Genomic DNA, 19,414 nt, shown 5'->3' with positions numbered 1-19,414 from the left:
AACTTCATTCTGTGGCTCCAGAGGAAGACAGCACCCCCTGCTGTGGACAGATGTCTTTCCTTGATGGAAATGACCCCTCATCAGGTACCAGACTGGTAAAAAAGAGGCTAGGAAGAAAGAGGGACAGGTGCATATGTGTGTGTGTGAGAGAGAGAGAGAGAGAAAGAGAGAGAGAGATTGATCGAGGGAGAGAAAGAATGAAGAATATGAACTCAGGCCCATTTCTACATCAAGGTCACTCTCAGCTCTCTGAGCTGGGTCAATACATCCTGCTGAAAACATCCACCCATCTCTCAGAAACCTAGCAGGAGTCACCAAGCAGGGCTTTGAGTGCATTTACTGGGCTGATTTGGCAGCTGACTTTATCCCAACTTTGTTTGGCCCCTTGTGACACCCTGCGGGAGTAGTTACACCTTACACACCCTCACCCACCCCCCCACACACGCACACACACACGCACGCACACACACGCACACACACGCGCGCACGCACTCACACACGCACACACACGCACCACACACGCACCACACATGCGCGCGCGCACACACACACACACCCTCCTCACACTCCCCAGTAAGGCAGAATTTTCCCTCTTTGTGAGACAGTTGTGAGGACCTAAATTCAAAGGCACAGTGTCAGAATGTGAGAAAGAAAAGAGTGAAAAGAAAATTCACTAAAAAGGACTTTGAGTCTGCAGATGGGGAACTTTTTATTTTGAAATAATTTCAGTCCTACAGAAAAGCACAAAGCACTTTTTGCAGAAAAATACAAAAAGTACAGAGAATTCTTGTGATCCTTTCATTCTGCTTGCTTCTCATTTTTCTTCTCTCCGTACCTTTTTCTGAAGCATTTAACAATAAGTTGCAGATAAGATCCCTTTAACCCTAAGTATTTGACTGTATATTTTCTAAAAAAAGACATTCTCTTTCATAATCCCAAAACATTATCAAAATCAGGAAGTCACTATGACACCCTAGTATTATTCAAACTATACATGTTTTGGTATAAAATTTCACCAATTGTCCTAATAATATTTTTAGCAAAATAGAAAAAATATTGATCCAAAATCCAAGGTCTCCTGTCTTTAGGTTCCTTCAATTAGAAGAGTTCTTCAGACTTTGTCTTTGATGACACTGATATCTCTGAAGAATATAACCCATTTATTTAATTAACTGTCCCAACTTTTGAGTTTGTCTGACGTTTCCTCACAATTAGATTCAGGTCATGCGTTTTGGCAGGAATACCACAGTGGTGCTATCGTCTCCTTCCTTAGGGCATAAACTGGGAGATGTGTGACACCCACCTGTGACATTAACTCTGATCACTTGTTCAGGTGCAGTCTGTCAAGGCTCTCCTCTATAAAGTTATCATTTTTCTTTTTGAAATTAATATGTATTTTGTGAAGACATACTTTGAGGTTTGTATACGTACTGCTTCTCATCGAACTTCTAGCCACTACTTTTTTTTTCTTCTAAGACAGAGCCTCACTCTGTTGCCCAGGTTAGAATACAGTGGAACGTCCGTCCCTGGGCTCAAGGGATTCTCCCAACTGAGCCTCATGAGTAGCTGAGACTACAGGGGCACACCACCATACCAGCTAATTAAAAACATTTTTTTAAAGATGGGATCTTCCTTTGTCGCCCAGGTTGGCATCCAGCCCCACGGCTCATGTGGTCCTCCTGCATCAGTCTCCCAAAGTGCTGGGATTACAGACCTGAGCCACTGTGCCTTACTTTACCCACGACTTTGATCACTTATTGATATTTCTTGCCTGAATCAATTATGGCTATGAAGGTTGCTAAATGGTGGTTTTCATTTTTCTTTTATTTATTTATTTATTTATTTATTTATTTTTTGAGATAGAGTCTCAAGCTGTCACCCTGGGTAGAGTGCAGTAGCATCACAGCTCACAGCAAGCTCAAACTCCTGAGCTTAGGCAATACTCTTGCCTCAGCCTCCCAAGTAGCTGGGACTACAGCACCCGCCACAATGCCCGGCTATTTTTCTTTCGTTGCGGTTGTCGTTGTTTTAGCTGGCCCGGGCTGGATTCAAACCCGCCAGCCTCAGTGTATGTGGCCGGCACTCTACCCACTGAGCTACAGGTGCCGACTACATGGTGGTTTTCTAATTCCCTCTTTTCTTCTACATTTATTAGTTGGAATAGTTCTGTAAGGAACAGCTTTTTCTTTTCTTCCATGTGTTTATTTGTATCAGTATGTACTTATGTTTTCTTATTTTATTTAATGGATTAAAAAGATTATAAACCATTACTGCCTTTTTTTTTTTGACAGAGTCTCACTGTGTTTCCCAGTCTAGAGTCTGTAGCATCATAGCTCACAGCAACTTCAAATTCCTGGATTTAAGTGATCCTTTTGCCTCAGCCTCCTGAGTAGCTGGGACTACAGGTACCCACCACAACACCCACCTTATTTTTCCTATTCTTAATAGAGACGGGATCTCACTTTTGCTCAGGTTGGTCTCAAACTCCTGAGCTCAAGCAATCCACCCACCTCAGCCTCCCAGAGTGCTGGATTACAGGTGTGAGCCAGCACACTCAGCCTGAAATCTTTTAAATTTCAGATTGTTGCAAATTTGACCAATGGGAGCTCCTTCCAGCTGTCTCCTTTGTCCTTTGTCTAGACAGTGCCTTTTTTTTTTTTTTAAGAGATAGAGTCTTGTTGTAAAGTGAGACTCTGTCTCTACAAAAAAAAAAAAAAAGAGAGATAGAGTCTTGTTATGTTGCCCGGGCTCGTCACAGGTGTGGTCATGGCCTCAAGTGATCCTCCCACCTTAGCCTCCTGAGTAGCTAGGAGTACAGCTACATGGCACTGCACACAGCTAGGGCTATTTTTTGAGAACAGATGCTCAAAAACTCTGGTCCTGATTATTTTCTAAATTGTGAAATCAATAGCATCTAAGAATCTTATTTTGAACATGATGACAAAACACGCATTATATGGCAATGAATTTTAGAGTCAACAGGATGACAAAATATTTGTTTACACACATTTTATTGTCTTCCTAGATACCAGACCCACTTGGCAAGTCCAGGCATGGCTCCCTCTCACTTCTCCTGGTCCTGATGTGTGGTCATTCTTTCCACAGTGGACTTACCCAGGAGATGGCAGGGGAGAAAGAAGAGTTAGGGAAGTGAAGGAAGGTAAGAGGGAGGTGGGGAAGAAAAGGAAAAGAAAGAAGAATCCATCTCCTCTCCTCATCTGTTCAGACCAGTCTGGCACCTACAGCCTCCTCACATTCCCCTGCCCCACTGCCCCTCCAGGTCAGCCCGCTGCTGCCATTGCCACTCAGTCATGTTCCCAGAATGCAGGGTACTTTGTCAGAGGTTAGAAACAGTCACCTCCAGTTCCTAAAAGGGCTGGCAGACAATCTGGGTTGGATGGAAAGAATTCAAGTCTCCTTATCACAGAACCACCACTGGGAAGGACGGAGGAGAGAAAACACTGGGTTCGTGATGTCCCTGTCCCTCTCTGCACTGGGGGCTCACCACAGCCTGGCTGTGCTTCCGGCAGAACTGAGTACTGGGGAAAGCCTGGGATAAATCATCTCTGTCTTTACTAGCCAGGAGTTGCTATGGCAATAGGAATACACCATGGATTTTAAAAGATGTAATTTTCTGTGATTCACTGTATATTTTTAGCCATTTTTCTCCTGGTATTATCTCCCTGAAGCAATTGCCTATTAATGCTGGTCTGCACCAAGATTGAACTAAATGGTCCATTCTCAGAAGTAACGAAAACCCTGGAGATCAGTAAATACAAGAGGGTTATGGCCCACGGACTTAAGAGTAACCTGGTAGAATAACCAGATTGGTTCAGGACATGGATGAATTAGTATGGGCTGAGCTGCATCTAAGGAAGAGAGTAAAGGAGAATGAAAAGCCCCCTAAACGTAGCACTGGATTGGTTGGAATGGGAAACCCAGTCATGATCCTCACTGCAGGCAGTATGCTCAAGTGGGATTGAGGGCAAGCTATACAAACCAGAAACAAGAATCCCAGGCAAGGAAAATGAGGACAAGAACTGTAAAAGCATGCTAACCTTTCAACTTAGCTCAAGTCTTGTTAGTCTCACTTTGTCACTCTCGGTAGAGTGCTGTGCTGTCACAGCTCACAGCAACCTCAAACTCTTGGGCTCAAGTGATTCTCTTGCTTCAGTCTCCGGAGTAGGTGGGATTACAGGTGCCTGCCACAATGCCCAGCTATTTTTTTAGAGATGGGGTCTCACTCTTGCTTAGGCTGGTTTCGAACTCCTGAGCTCAAACAATCCACCCACCTCAGCCTCCCAGAGTGCTGGGATTATAGGCGTGCGCCACTGCGCCCGGCCTTGTTATTGTTTGTTATCTTTTCCTCCTTTCTTCTCTCCTTCTTTCCTTCCTTGCTTTAATTTCACTTGCTTTTTGCACCATAAAATTTTGGGGAAGGACTGAGAGAGAAGGTAAAAACAGGATCCATCTATCTACTTGGCTACTTGTTAATAGTTATATCAGGAGTCTTTCCATTTTAAGCAACAGAAAATCTAAACTAAACTGCCTAAGCAGAAAGAGAACTTTGCACTCCTCATAACTGAGTGACTAAACAGGGTGTGGGTTAGTCTCAGGAACTACTCAGCAGGCCAGATGACATCATCAACATCTGGGTTGTCACAACACTAAGTCCCACTGGTGTTTTGGCATTTGGGCTGTCATAACATGAAACTCGGCTAATAGAGGCCTCAACAAAGTGTAGTTTTTGTTTTTTTCCACAGGAGAAGGCCAAAGATAGGTTTATTTTTCTCATAGAACAAGTAGCCCCAAACAGGCACAGATGACATTACTATCCAGCATCTCAATAATGTCATTGAGAACCCAGCCTTTCTTCATTTCACTCTCACTGTCTGCAGAGTCACAGGAGGACTGCTCCAGCTCCAGGTATTCAGGGGAGAAAAAAGAGGCTAGCTGCTTCTGATTTTTTTCTCCAGAAAAGCAATTCAACTCCTGAAACCCTCAGCTGACCTCTGCTTCCAACTGACTGGACACATCAGTGCCACATGGCCACCTTAGCCATTAAGGGGACTGGGAAAGTATGTTTTTAGGTTTTTCTAAATCTATAGTGGAGGCGAAATTTTTGTTTGTTTTTGTTTGGTTTGGCTTTGCCTCACATAACAGTCAAAGAATAAGCCATGCCCAGGATTCTGAGATGGTTCTGCCCCTTCATTGCAGAGTCTGCTCAGTTGCTCCACTATTGCCATTTCTCACCAAAGAGAGGAGAATGAAAAGGACAAGAAGTTCACCTTTAAGGATGTGATGCCATTGCACCATCACTCTTCTCTTCACATCTTATTGGCCAGAACATAGTCACATGATCACAACTAGCTGCAAGGGAAGCCGGGAAATGTAGTACTCTGGATAGCCATGTGCCCACCTAAAACTTGAGGAGTTCTGTCACTAACATGAAGAAGGGAAGGAGTATCTGGGCACAATTAGCAATCTCCTAAAGAACAATTACATGAGAAAGGGTTTGAACAGGTGTTGAATTAGCCAGCCAAATATTTCTGCCTCTGCCTCATTCTCAGAGAGGTCTACTTTGATGGTGTTAAGACAGCTTCAGCATCACCAGCCTCATATTCTCTCTGGTCCAAGCTCATTAGTAAAAGAGCTCTACCTCTTTTCAGTTATCTTGGCCAGTCTCATTACATCCCTTGGTTCTGATTTGGTCACCTGTGCATAGTAAACTAAGAAGATGCAATGCAAGGCTCTGATGGATCATTGCTGAGACACCTGCTCCGCCTAATCATGAGGACCTTTCTGGTCTCATTTTGCTCACCTGAAAGATAGATGTAATAACAGAACTTACCTCACAGTGTTGGCAGGAGAGTACTGCTGGTGGCCATTTCCAAAAACACATTCTTATTTGGTCTGCTGACCAGACTCACCTTAACAATATCATTTCAAAAGACAAGACCTCTAAAAATCAAAGTAACCATTGTTGGATAGCTAGCCTATATTTCATCTTATAATACATTTCAAACCAAAAATAATTATTAAGCACTTGCTAGGTACCTGGCACTGTGCCAAGCACTTTACACAGCTTCTATCAAAATTCTCAGAGTAATTCCATGAAAGAGATACTTTCATTGGTTCCAATTAACAGACAAGGAGAGTTAGCTCCTGTCTAAGGTCACAGCCAGTATAGCAATGGAGCCACAAAGTCACACTCTGCTTCCTTTTACTGTGTAAAAAGTGAAACACACACTTAGGGAATCATGACTGTCTTCTTGCTGATTGTGATGGTAATGGTAACGAGAGAGCACCACTCGGATCTCCCCTTGAGAGAGAATCTGCAGCCAGGAGTAGTAGGCTGACTGCCTCCAGTTGTGGTTCCTTTGGAATCTGTGCGGCCTTCACACTGGGCCTCACCCCCAACCCCCTGCACAGCAGGTGCACTACGCCAGGCTGGTTCTGCCCAGGGGCAACTCCACTGTTCTTGGGCTTCTCATCAGCCTGGTCAAGGCTTTCTTGGAGCTATGCTCCTTAGTTTGAGGTTCCTCCCACACAGCCCTCTTTCCTGTCCTCTCTCTTTTGGCAAGTGTCAGGCCTACACTGTTGCCTGAAGGCTCTCCTCACCTACCCCTGCTTTCTTCCCCCTCGGCGGCCTTACCCACCATGCACACCTAATTTCATCTTGGGATCTGTCTCTCAGAGGACCCCAAATGGCATACTTCTTGTACCTGCCTTGACTCATCATGTGAACTACACCATAGGCTTATATGTTTCCAAAGATTCTTGAGTACTAAAGGATAAACAAGCTCACTTGAGCCCAAGAATTTGAGGTTGCTATGAGCTAGGACACCACAGCACTGTATGGAGGGCAACAAAGTGAGATTCTGTCTCAAAAATAAAAAATAAAAAATAAACAAGCAAGGAAAATAATAATTAAAAATTGGGGGGTGGGGAAAATCTAACATCGCCCAACCAGGAGGCTCCTTCTGTAAAGAGAAAGGAGAGATGCCTTCTCTCAGCAAGTTTCTGCATAAAGGAGAAAATAGAAGTCATTTCAGATCTTAAAAGGGTAGAAGCCAGATGCATTGGGTATGTTAGGGAAGAAGGTGGGAAGGTCTGAAATTTGCCTAATGCTACTCTGCAGGGTGGTAGATTGAATTCAGATTGAATCCAGAAGTTTCCAACACTACTTAAACAAGGAATTGATTCTTTGCAGAGAAAGCAAAGACTGCCACTTAAATCAGCCAAAGGGAGAACATGATCAATTAGACAAAACATACTGGCTTTAGACAAGGATCTCCAAACTGAAGTGGGATCACTTTTGCTGCCCCTGGGAATACAAACCATGAGCCATGACTACTCCATTCAATTCCACCCCACCCCGCTCCACCTTAAGGCTGGTCACTACCAGTACCCACTGCGTAGATATGTCCTACAAACACATTTTATTTAGTCCCCATGATCATTTTTATAAAACTTAAAATTAGCTGACAAGTTTTACCAATTGAGATATTTCACATACAAAATTGAGAGTTCTTGCTTCTCTTGAAAAATCAGAAAATCTGACAATACCAGTCCTACTTAGGGACTTTCTGCTTTAGACAGAGCCAGATTCTCTGTCACTCTTCTCCTGTTACACCTGCTGGGCCTAATGTAATTTGAGTTCATGACACCAGGTTTAAATGGTGCAGGACAGTAAACCTACTTGTTTGGGGTACTGTGATTCAGATCATGAGGCCTGGATAACATTTAGTTGAAGTTAACTGTGAGCTCTTTAAGAAAAATGAGTAACTAGGCAAATTCATAGCATATACAGGATTTCAAGGGTGAATTTTTTTTTTTAAATAGTCTTCAAACACTCAGGCAGGAATAGCAGAGATTGTTAGTACAGCTGGAAAGTTTGTCAGCAGTAACAGCTGGGGGACAGGTGGTAGCCAAAGGCAAGAAGTTGGAAGAAGTGGAACTTCTGACCTGGTTTTGCCCTTACGCTGCCCTTCAACGTATGACCTTGAACATTTCCTTCACTCTCAGATCAGGTACCTACTGCTGTAACAGTAATAAGAAAGAGCTAATATCTACTGAGTGCCTATTACAAGCAAAGCAATATTTTAAGTATGTGGCCTCTTTTTCCATTTCACACCAAGCCTTAAGGTCAAGTACTAGGATTATCCCCAAAGCACAGTAAGGTTTTGTGACCTGTCCAAAGTCAGAGAGTCAGTAAGTGACAGAACCAGGATTCGATACCCAGGCACTCTGAATCCAGAGCCCACACGAGTATCTGCCACCCTGTGATGCTTACAGTAGCGGAAAGAACTAAATAAGACCGGATAAGCCAGGTGCTCTTTGCGAACTATAAAATGCTGCAGGAATGCGTATTACTATCACCTGAGCACTGCATTTTTTCTAAATTAATGGTTCACCTAAAAATCACCAATTCAGGTTGGTCCTTTCCTAATTTGTTCTTTTTTTTTTTGGTTAAAGCTCTTAATTTTCTTTTTTTTTTCCTTTTTTTTTTTTTTATTGTTGGGGATTCATTGAGGGTACAATAAGCCAGGTTACACTGATTGCAATTGTTAGGTAAAGTCCCTCTTGCAATCATGTCTTGCCCCCATAAAGTGTGACACACACCAAGGCCCCACCCACCTCCCTCCTTCCCTCTTTCTTCCCCCCCCATAACCATAATTGTCATTAATTGTCCGCATATCAAAATTGAGTACATAGGATTCATGCTTCTCCATTCTTGTGATGCTTTACTAAGAATAATGTCTTCCACGTCCATCCAGGTTAATACGAAGGATGTAAAGTCTCCATTTTTTTTAATGGCTGAATGGTATTCCATGGTATACATATACCACAGCTTGTTAATCCATTCCTGGGTTGGTGGGCATTTAGGCTGTTTCCACATTTTGGCGATTGTAAATTGAGCTGCAATGAACAGTCTAGTACAAGTGTCCTTATGATAAAAGGATTTCTTTCTTCTGGGTAGATGCCCAGTAATGGGATTGCAGGATCAAATGGGAGGTCTAGCTTGAGTGCTTTGAGGTTTCTCCACACTTCCTTCCAGAAAGGATATAGGGATGATGAACATTTTTTCATGTGTTTGTTAGCCATTCGTCTGTCATCTTTAGAGAAGGTTCTATTCATGTCTCTTACCCATTGATATATGGGATTGTTGGCTTTTTTCATGTGGATTAATTTGAGTTCTCTATAGATCCTAGTTATCAAGCTTTTGTCTGATTGAAAATATGCAAATATCCTTTCCCATTGTGTAGGTTGTCTCTTTGCTTTGGTTATTGTCTCCTTAGCTGTACAAAAGCTTTTCAGTTTAATGAAGTCCCATTTGTATATTTTTGTTGTTGTTGCAATTGCCATGCCAGTCTTCTTCATGAAGTCTTTCCCTAGGCCAATATCTTCCAGTGTTTTTCCTATGCTTTCTTTGAGGATTTTTATTGTTTCATGCCTTAAATTTAAGTCCTTTATCCATCTTGAATCAATTTTTGTGAGTGGGGAAAGGTGTGGGTCCAGTTTCAGTCTTTTACATGTAGACATCCAGTTCTCCCAACACCATTTTTTGAATAGGGAGTCTTTCCCCCAAGGTATATTCTTGTTTGGTTTATCGAAGATTAGGTGGTTGTAAGATGTTAGTTTCATTTCTTGGTTTTCAATTCGATTCCAAGTGTCTATGTCTCTGTTTTTGTGCCAGTACCATGCTGTCTTGACCACTATGGCTTTGTAGTACAGACTAAAATCTGGTATGCTGATGCCCCCAGCTTTATTTTTGTTACTAAGGACTGCCTTAGCTATACGGGGTTTTTTCCGGTTCCATACAAAACGCAGAATCATTTTTTCCCAAATCTTGAAAGTACGATGTTGGTATTTTGATAGGAATGGCATTGAATAGGTAGATTGCTTTGGGAAGTATAGACATTTTAACAATGTTGATTCTTCCTGTCCATGAGCATGGTATGTTCTTCTGCTTGTTAATATCCTCTGCTATTTCCTTTCTGAGGAGTTCATAGTTTTCTTTATAGAGGTCTTTCACCTCCTTGGTTAGGTATATTCCTAGGTATTTCATTTTCTTTGAAACTATGGTGAAGGGAGTTGTGTCCTTAATTAGCTTCTCATCTTGACTGTTATTGGTGTGCACAAAGGCTACTGACTTGTGGACATTGATTTTATATCCTGAAACATTACTGTATTTTTTGATGACTTCTAGGAGTCTTGTGGTTGAGTCTTTGGGGTTCTCTAAGTATAAGATCATGTCATCAGCAAAGAGGGAGAGTTTGACCTCCTCTGCTCCCATTTGGATTCCCTTCATTTCCTTGTCTTGCCTAATTGTATTGGCTAGAACTTCCAGCACTACATTGAATAGTAAAGGTGACAGAGGACAACTTTGTCTGGTTCCAGTTCTAAGAGGAAAAGCTTTGAGTTTTACTCCATTCAGTAAAATATTGGCTGTGGGTTTGTCATAGATAGCTTCAATCAGTTTTAGAAATGTGCCACCTATGCCTATACTCTTCAGTGTTCTCATTAGAAAAGGATGCTGGATTTTATCAAATGCTTTTTCTGCATCTATTGAGAGGATCATGTGATCTTTAGTTTTGCCTCTGTTAATATGGTGGATAACGTTTATGGACTTGCGTATGTTAAACCAGCCTTGCATCCCTGGGATGAAGCCTACTTGATCATGATGAATGACTTTTTTCATGATAAGCTGTAATCTATTGGCTAGGATTTTGTTGAGAATTTTTGCATCTATATTCATGAGTGAGATTGGTCTGAAATTCTCCTTTTTGTTTGGGTCTTTTCCTGGTTTTGGTATCAGGGTGATGTTTGCTTCATAGAATGTGTTGGGGAAGATTCCTTCTTCCTCAATTTTTTGGAATAATTTCTGCAGTACAGGAATAAGCTCTTCCTTGAAGGTTTGATAGAATTCTGGAGTGAAGCCATCTGGACCAGGGCATTTTTGGTTGGAAGATTTTTTATCGTTTCTTTGATCTCAGTGCTTGAAATTGGTCTGTTCAGGAGCTCTATTTCTTCCTGGCTGAGTCTAGGTAGTGGGTGTGATTCCAAATATTGATCCATTTCCTTCACATTGTCAAATTTCTGGGCATAGAGTTTCTGGTAGTATTCAGAGATGATCTCTTGTATCTCTGTGGGATCGGTTGTTATTTCCCCTTTATCATTTCTGATTGAGGTTACTAGAGATTTTACTTTTCTATTCCTCGTTAGTCTGGCCAATGGTTTATCTATTTTATTTATTTTTTCAAAAAACCAACTCCTTGTTTCATTAATTTTCTGAATGATTCTTTTGTTTTTAATTTCATTGATCTCTGATTTGATTTTGGATATTTCTTTTCTTCTACGGAGTTTAGGCTTAGATTGTTCTTCTTTTTCCAATTCCATAAGATCTCTTGTGAGATTGTTGATGTGCTCTCTTTCTGTTTTTCGAATGTAGGCATCTAGAGCGATGAATTTTCCTCTCAAAATTGCTTTTGCAGTATCCCACAGGTTTTGGTAGCTTGTGTCTTCATTGTTGTTATGCTCAAGGAAGTTAATGATTTCCTGTTTTATTTCTTCCTGCACCCATCTGTTATTCAACAGAAGATTGTTTAATTTCCATGCCTTTGGGTGGGGTTGAGCATTTTTGTTAGAGTTGAGTTCCACCTTTAGTGCCTTACGGTCTGAGAAGATACAAGGTAAAATTTCAATTCTTTTGATTCTGTTGATATTTGTTTTGTGTCCCAGAATATGATCAATTTTGGAGAATGTTCCATGGGGTGATGAGAAGAATGTATATTCTTTATCTTTGGGGTGGAGTGTTCTATATGCGTCTATCAAGCACAGTTGTTCTAGGGTCTCATTTAAATCTCTTATATCTTTGTTTAATTTCTGTTTAGAGGATCTGTCTAGCTCTGTAAGAGGAGTGTTAAGGTCCCCTGTTATTATGGTATTATCAGATATCATATTGCTCAGACTGAGTAAGGTCTGCTTCAAGAATCTGGGAACATTTAAATTGGGCGCATAGATATTTAGAATTGAAATGTCTTCTTGTTGTATTTTTCCTTGACCAATATAAAGTGACCATCTTTGTCTTTTTTGACTTTAGTTGCTTTAAATCCACATGTATCTGAAAATAAGATTGCAACTCCTCTTTTCTTCTGAATTCCATTTGCCTGAAAAATTGTCTTCCAACCCTTGACTCGGAGCTTTAATTTGTCTTTTGAAGCCAGGTGTGTTTCTTGCAGACAGCAAATGGATGGCTTGTGTTTTTTAATCCAGTCAACCAATCTATGTCTCTTCAGTGGGGAATTCAAGCCATTAACATTTATTGAGATAATTGATAAGTGTGGTAGTATTCTATTCGTCTTATTTTGTGAGAGTCCATTGCTTAGTTTTCTCTTTTGCGTCAGTGTGGAGGTTTGCTTCTGTCCTTTAATTTCTGAGTTCTTACTTTGCTGCTGATCCATTGTGGTGGTCAGTGTGCAGAACAGGTTGAAGTATTTCCTGTAGAGCTGGTCTTGTTGTGGCAAATTTCCTCAATGTTTGTATATCCGTAAATGATTTGATTTCTCCATCAATTTTGAAGCTTAGCTTAGCAGGGTACAGAATTCTGGGCTGGAAATTGTTCTGTTTAAGTAGATTAAAGGTAGATGACCATTGTCTTCTTGCTTGGAAAGTTTCATTAGAGAAGTCTGCGGTCACTCTGATGGATTTGCCCCTGTGGGTCAACTGGCGCATACTCCTGGCAGCTTGCAGAATCTTTTCTTTTGTCTTGACTTTGGACAGGTTCATCACAATGTGTCTTGGAGAAGCTCGGTTAGAGTTGAGGCGACCTGGGGTCCGATAGCCCTCTGAAAGCAGTATGTCAGAATCTTTGGTGATATTTGGGAAATTTTCTTTTATAATATTTTCTAGTATGGCTTCCATTCCTCTGGGGCATTCTTCTTCCCCTTCTGGAATTCCTATAACTCGTATGTTGGAACGCTTCATAAAGTCCCATAATTCTGACAGTGAACGTTCTGCTTTCTCTCTCTTCTTTTCTGCCTCTTTTACTATCTATCTGAGTTATCTCAAAAACTTCGTCTTCTACCTCTGAAATTCTTTCCTCTGCATGGTCTAACCTGTTGCTGATACTTTCCATTGCATTTTTAAGTTCCCTGATTGACTGTTTCATTTCCTTCAGCTCTGCTATATCCTTTTTATATTCTTCATATCGTTCATCTCTTATTTGATTCTGTTTTTGGATTTCCTTTTGGTTATTTTCTACTTTATTAGCAGTTTCCTTCATTGTTTCCATCATTTCTTTCATTGTTTTCAACATGTGTATTCTAAATTCTCTTTCTGTCATTCCTAACATTTCTTCATAGGTGGAATCCTCTGCAGTAGCTACCTCATGGTCCCTTGGCGGGGTTGTTCTGTACTGGTTATTCATGTTGCCTGGAGTTTTCTGCTGATTATTCCTCATGGGTGATTTTTTTTATCTGTTTCCTTGCCCTAATTTTCCTTTCACTTCTTCTTGCTCTTTAAGTTCTCGTGCCTGTGGACTAAGGGTTACAGGACCAGAAGGGTGAGAAGGTTTAAGAGCAAAAAAGGGATGAAAGAAAGGAGGACCGAGTGATACGAAAAAAAAAAGAAAAATAGAGAAAGGAGAGGTGGTGGGTAAAAGGAATATTGACAAAAAAGAAGAGAGGCACAGAAAGAGGGAGACAGAGCAATATAGGTGTACAGTAGGGTACTTTGATACAACCTTAAAAAAAAAAAACCACCTTCTGTGGGTGCCCAGTTGGGTGGTTCCCTTGAGGTCAGCAGCTCTTTGGTAACCTGATCAGACACAGTACCCCACCTCCACCAAGTAGAGAGGAAAGACAAAAATGTTATAAATCAAACCAAAACAAGCAAACAGAAAACTTTATGGGATAAAATTGGCTGGAAAAACCAAATAATAGCGGTAGAAACACTAACAAAAGATGAAGTTCTAATTATTGAAATAGGCAGCAATGGGAAATTATAATTAAACTAGAAAAATTGAGAAAGAAAAAGGATCTGTATGGAAAAGGTTGAACTTAAAAAACAAAACAACAGTCAACAACATCAAAATAAACAAAAAAAAAAAACAAACTAAAAAAAAAAACACCCACACAACCAAAAACAAAGCAGTATGTATATGTTATTGAATATTGTCTGGGCAACATGTGGTCTTCTGGGGTATGAGATGTTAATCACAGTTCTGATACGACTGGAGGCTGCTAGTTTCTCAAACCCTAGCAGGTAGACACCCTAAATCTCTCTTCAGCCCACTTAAAAGGCACTTTGAACTTGTTCACTTACTGAGCAGAAGCTTTCTCAGGGAAGTGCTTGTCACTGGAATCACTGCTGAAGTGACTATCCACTTACCCTGTGTGCCAAAACTGGTCTCCCTCTGCCCCTGAGGGTTAGGGCTGCAAGGCGGCTCAGACCCCGCCCTTAGGCTACTTGGTCACTGGGTTACCAGCTCCCACCCAATTCCAGCTCTGCGACCCTGAGGGCGGAGCTTGCCAGGGCAGATCGCTCACAATGTCTGCCTGTGACCCAGAGCCAAACTCTATTAGCTCCGTCTGGCTCAGCGGCTCATCCTGGGGCCCTAGACAAAGGCCAAAGTTCTCCGCACTCCCGCTCAGGCTCTCCCCAAGGCAGTTCAGCTGAGTGCCAAGTCCAAAGACACCAAAACAGTTCACAGGTAAGGCCTTTCTGGTTTGCAGTCTCGCTGCTACTGAACTTACAGTTGCAGGCGGGTTTAGATGGATTGAACACATGCGACCGCTTGCTGGTTTTCCACTGTTTTAGTCCTTCTCTTGGGGTCCAGAAGTCTCTCGCTGACTCCCTGTATCCTCTCAGGGGTGATGATAGGCAGATCCCACCATCCAGAGATGCCTGGAGTCCTATCTCCCCAGACTCATGGTGCCCAGATGCAAGGAAGCTGTTACTCGGCTGCCATCTTGCTCCGCCTCTTCCGGCCCCTCAGCTCTTAATTTTCTTTTGGTGGGTAGATTACTACTTCAAAATATTAAGGGGGTGCAAATGTTTTTGTTACATGGATACGTTGTATAATGCTGAATCAGGACTTTAAGTGTGCACACCACCAGAATGGTGTTCATTGTTCCCATTAGGTAAGTTTTTATTTCTCTTAAAGAAAGAGTTCAGTTTTTATTTCTCTTAAAGTGAGTTTCAGAGAGCTGGAACTGACACATCATTAGTCCTATAGTGCCCTCTGCTGACAACAGTAAGGAAAATTATAAAATTCTAATAGGTAGTATTGGTTCCCTCAGCACCACTGCCCCCCAACAACTACTAATATTTCTGTAGCATTTACTTTGTCCTGGGCATTTTTCTAGATGCTTTCTGAAAGGCTAGGAATAGAGAACACAGGAGGTCCCGTTATAGCCAAGACTTTCTGCTGTGATTTAGATACAGGGAAGGAAAGCAGAAAGCTACAGGCAAGGGTGACCTATATTTCATCTTGTAATACATTTTGAAACAAAAATACTTATCCAGTATTTGCTGGGTGATCCCTATCATGACTTCATAGAGAAGAGGCCAAATCTGGGCAATGTTGTCACCATCCCCCTCAAAGGACCACAGTGAACCCCAATCCATAAGGCAAATGGAGCTTCTTGCCCAGGGATATGGAAGGTAAATAATTAACAACCAGCTCTCTGGCAAGAGGAAGCCATGGTTTGTAGTGTTTGCCAATTTCTGTAGTGTAAATACTCTTGTTATGGCCAATTTTAAGTTACCAGCATGAGTCACATGATTTTTGAAAATTTAACCATCAGCCTCTCACAAGCTGTAGAACCTGGCTCCAATACATTACTTCTTTTAGCTCTAGAAAAAAAAGATACCTTCTTATCTTTCTTCCCAATCAACCAGATTCTGGAATTCTTCCTGTTGGTGCATATCCATGAGCAGGGACAGAATGGCCTCACCTCAGCAATGCCAAACCCAGGGAATGGGGAACGCCAGCTGGATCTGCCCCTATTATGTCCTCAGTGGCTCTGGTCAAAGGTCTAGTCACTTTCCCCTCTCTACCTTTCTAGTCCTTTTCAGGTCTAAGCAATTGAAGAAAGAAGGACCATCCAGAGAATCAAGACATACCTCTTTTTTTTCTTTTTTTTATTGTTGGGGATTCATTGAGGGTACAATAAGCCAGGTTACACTGATTGCAATTGTTAGGTAAAGTCCCTCTTGCAATCATGTCTTGCCCCCATAAAGTGTGACACACACCAAGGCCCCACCCACCTCCCTCCTTCCCTCTTTCTGCTTTCCCCCCATAACCATAATTGTCATTGATTGTCCTCATATCAAAATTGAGTACATAGGATTCATGCTTCTCCATTCTTGTGATGCTTTACTAAGAATAATGTCTTCCACGTCCATCCAGGTTAATATGAAGGATGTAAAGTCTCCATTTTTTTTAATGGATGAATAGCATTCCATATACATATACCACAGCTTGTTAATCCATTCCTGGGTTGGTGGGCATTTAGGCTATTTCCACATTTTGGCGATTGTAAATTGAGCTGCAATAAACAGTCTAGTACAAGTGTCCAAAGATAAAAGGATTTTTTTCCTTCTGGGTAGATGCCCACTAATGGGATTGCAGGATCAAATGGGAGGTCTAGCTTGAGTGCTTTGAGGTTTCTCCATACGTCCTTCCAGAAAGGTTGTACTAGTTTGCAGTCCCACAAGCAGTGTAAAAGTGTTCCCTTCTCTCCACATCCACTCCAGCATCTGCAGTTTTAAGATTTTGTGATGTGGGCCATTCTCACTGGGGTTAGATGATATCTCAGGGTTGTTTTGATTTGCATTTCTCTAATATATAGAGATGATGAACATTTTTTCATGTGTTTGTTAGCCATTCATCTGTCGTCTTTAGAGAAAGTTCTATTCATGTCTCTGGCCCATTGCTATATGGGATTGTTGGCTTTTTTCATGTGGATTAATTTGAGTTCTCTATAGATCCTAGTTATCAAGCTTTTGTCTCATTGAAAATATGCAAATATCCTTTCCCATTGTGTAGGTTGTCTATTTGCTTTGGTTATTGTCTCCTTAGCTGTACAGAAGCTTTTCAGTTTAATGAAGTCCCATTTGTATATTTTTGTTGTTGTTGCAATTGCCATGGCAGTCCTCCTCATGAAGTCTTTCCCCAGGCCAATATCTTCTAGTGTTTTTCCTATGCTTTCTTTGAGGATTTTTATTGTTTCATGCCTTAAATTTAAGTCCTTTATCCATCTTGAATCAATTTTTGTGAGTGGGGAAAGGTGTGGGACCAGTTTCAGTCTTTTACATGTAGACATCCAGTTCTCCCAGCACCATTTATTGAATAGGGAGTCTTTCCCCCAAGGTATGTTCTTGATTGGTTTATCAAAGATTAGGTGGTTGTAAAATGTTAGTTTCATTTCTTCGATTCCAAGTGTCTATGTCTCTGTTTTTGTGCCAGTACCATGCTGTCTTGAGCACTATGGCTTTGTAGTACAGACTAAAATCTGGTATGCTGATGCCCCCAGCTTTATTTTTGTTACTAAGGACTGCCTTAGCTATACGGGGTTTTTTCCGGTTCCATACAAAACGCAGAATCATTTTTTCCAAATCTTGAAAGTACGATGTTGGTATTTTGATAGGAATGGCATTGAATAGGTAGATTGCTTTGGGAAGTATAGACATTTTAACAATGTTGATTCTTCCTGTCCATGAGCATGGTATGTTCTTCCACTTGTTAATATCCTCTGCTATTTCCTTTCTGAGGAGTTCATAGTTTTCTTTATAGAGGTCTTTCACCTCCTTGGTTAGGTATATTCCTAGGTATTTCATTTTCTTTGAAACTATGGTGAAGGGAGTTGTGTCCTTAATTAGCTTCTCATCTTAACTGTTATTGGTGTACACAAAGGCTACTGAATTGTGGACATTGATTTTATATCCTGAAACATTACTGTATTTTTTGATGACTTCTAGGAGTCTTGTGGTTGAGTCTTTGGGGTTCTCTAAGTATAAGATCATGTCATCAACAAAGAGGGAGAGTTTGACCTCCTCTGCTCCCATTTGGATTCCCTTCATTTCCTTGTCTTGCCTAATTGTATTGGCTAGAACTTCCAGCACTACATTGAATAGTAAAGGTGACAGAGGACAACCTTGTCTGGTTCCAGTTCTAAGAGGAAAAGCTTTGAGTTTTACTCCATTCAGTAAAATATTGGCTGTGGGTTTGTCATAGATAGCTTCAATCAGTTTTAGAAATGTGCCACCTATGCCTATGCTCTTCAGTGTTCTCATTAGAAAAGGATGCTGGATTTTATCAAATGCTTTTTCTGCATCTATTGAGAGGATCATGTGATCTTTATTTTTGCCTCTGTTAATATGGTGGATAACGTTTATACACTTGCGTATGTTAAACCAGCCTTGCATCCCTGGGATGAAGCCTACTTGATCATGATGAATGACTTTTTTCATGATAAGCTGTAATCTATTGGCTAGGATTTTGTTGAGAATTTTTGCATCTATATTCATGAGTGAGATTGGTCTGAAATTCTCCTTTTTGTTTGGGTCTTTTCCTGGTTTTGGTATCAGGGTGATGTTTGCTTCATAGAATGTGTTGGGGAAGATTCCTTCTTCCTCAATTTTTTGGAATAATTTCTGCAGTACAGGAATAAGCTCTTCCTTGAAGGTTTGATAGAATTCTGGAGTGAAGCCATCTGGACCAGGGCATTTTTTGGTTGGAAGGTTTTTTATTGTTTCTGTGAGCTCAGTGCTTGAAATTGGTCTGTTCAGGAGCTCTTTTTCTTCCTGGCTGAGTCTAGGGAGAGGATGTGATTCCAAATATTGATCCATTTCTTTCACATTGTGAAATTTCTGGGCATAGAGTTTCTGGTAGTATTCAGAGATGATCTCTTGTATCTCTGTGGGATCAGTTGTTATTTCCCCTTTATCATTTCTGATTGAGGTTACTAGACGTTTTACTTTTCTATTCCTCGTTAGTCTGGCCAAAGGTTTATCTATTTTATTTATTTTTTCAAAAAACCAACTCTTTGTTTCATTAATTTTCTGAATGATTCTTTTGTTTTTAATTTCATTGATCTCTGATTTGATTTTGGATATTTCTTTTCTTCTACGGAGTTTAGGCTTAGATTGTTCTTCTTTTTCCAATTCCATAAGATCTCTTGTGAGATTGTTGATGTGCTCTCTTTCTGTTTTTCGAATGTAGGCATCTAGAGCGATGAATTTTCCTCTCAAAATTGCTTTTGCAGTATCCCACAGGTTTTGGTAGCTTGTGTCTTCATTGTTGTTATGCTCAAGGAAGTTAATGATTTCCTGTTTTATTTCTTCCTGCACCCATCTGTTATTCAACAGAAGATTGTTTAATTTCCATGCCTTTGGGTGGGGTCGA

Source organism: Nycticebus coucang, chromosome 9 (assembly GCF_027406575.1).
Source record: "Nycticebus coucang isolate mNycCou1 chromosome 9, mNycCou1.pri, whole genome shotgun sequence".
Classification (NCBI taxonomy): Eukaryota; Metazoa; Chordata; class Mammalia; order Primates; family Lorisidae; genus Nycticebus; species Nycticebus coucang.
Note: the sequence above shows the minus strand (reverse complement) of the source record.